The 1133-nt window shown below is 53.0% G+C and overlaps 1 non-coding gene across 1 annotated transcript; it reads left to right on the forward strand.

The window, feature by feature from the left end:
• The first annotated feature begins 722 nt into the window (after positions 1 to 722).
• Positions 723 to 804, forward strand: TRNAL-AAG (transfer RNA leucine (anticodon AAG)). The gene has a single exon. It is a non-coding gene; the product is annotated as a tRNA-Leu (tRNA).
• Positions 805 to 1133: the final 329 nt, after the last annotated feature.

Here is a 1133-nt window from a genome sequence, read left to right on the forward strand (position 1 = left end):
GGCTGGCTGAGAGTCTCAGTGAATCCCAGGAAGAGAGGTGCAGGGCCTGGACTCTCCCACACTCCGTGACACCCTGTCATCCTGCCCCTGGGGTGGCAACCTCCTCAGCATAGGCCAAGAAACCTGTGTTTGTTGGCAGTCCACCAGAGCCAGGTCCCCCATCTGTTTGCTGCTCGGCCCTGTTTGAGTGTCTGGGCGTATAGACTCATTACTGGTCTGTCCTGACTACAGGCCAGAACCTCCTAAGTGTTTGGTGCCCCACCCTGTCAGAGGGCCAGGGCCCCGTAGACTCAGAACTGTGCTACCCCACAGAGTGGCAGAGACCCCAGTGCTAATTCCCCTGTGAACTGTGCCCTTCCAGAGGACTTGTAGCAAGGGGGCATGGCCTCCCTCCCCGACACATGGAGGGACAGCTGCAAACACCTTACAGCGTACCATGGATTGATACAGAGGCAATCGGATCTTTTCTGTCCTCTTATCTATCCCTTTCCTGATGATTCCCAGCATCCTGTTATCTTCCTAGCAACCTGACCTGTCTTCCCAGGTCCATCTCCCCAGGGTCTTGGAAGCATCAGATTCTCTGCAGCATCTTTGTGAGCAAGAAATTCTGTTACAGGAACCCCCCCTGAGCTGCTGGGGGTTCCCCCCCTCCACTCTACCATGCTGACCCAAGTAGACAAGCCTTCACACAGAGAGGACAAGACAGTTATTCTCTCACAGCTGGTAGTGTGGCCGAGCGGTCTAAGGCGCTGGATTAAGGTTCCAGTCTCTTTGGAGGCGTGGGTTCGAATCCCACCACTGCCAACTCTTTAGTCACTCTGAACCTGCCATGAATGCAGAATGTAGCTTTAGTCCTGATTTGGGGGCTTCCTTGATCCTTTAAACCCAGACCCTCCTCATCAATTCTCTTGCCCTCTCCTCCACCCCCCAACCTCCCTCTAGTTTAAAAACAACAGTCAGCGCCTTTCACATCACCAGCAAAGTCCAGCACTGGAGTTCACGATGTAGATATCTGGTCTGGAAGGGGAGTAAGATTTTTTTTTGGTGGGGGGGAAACAGGAAGGAAATAGACAGCGAGAGATGGAGAGAAAAGTTCATTTCAGTTACTGACACTACAGTCATTCACCCTCACT

This window comes from Natator depressus, chromosome 28 (assembly GCF_965152275.1).
Source record: "Natator depressus isolate rNatDep1 chromosome 28, rNatDep2.hap1, whole genome shotgun sequence".
NCBI classification, from domain to species: Eukaryota; Metazoa; Chordata; order Testudines; family Cheloniidae; genus Natator; species Natator depressus.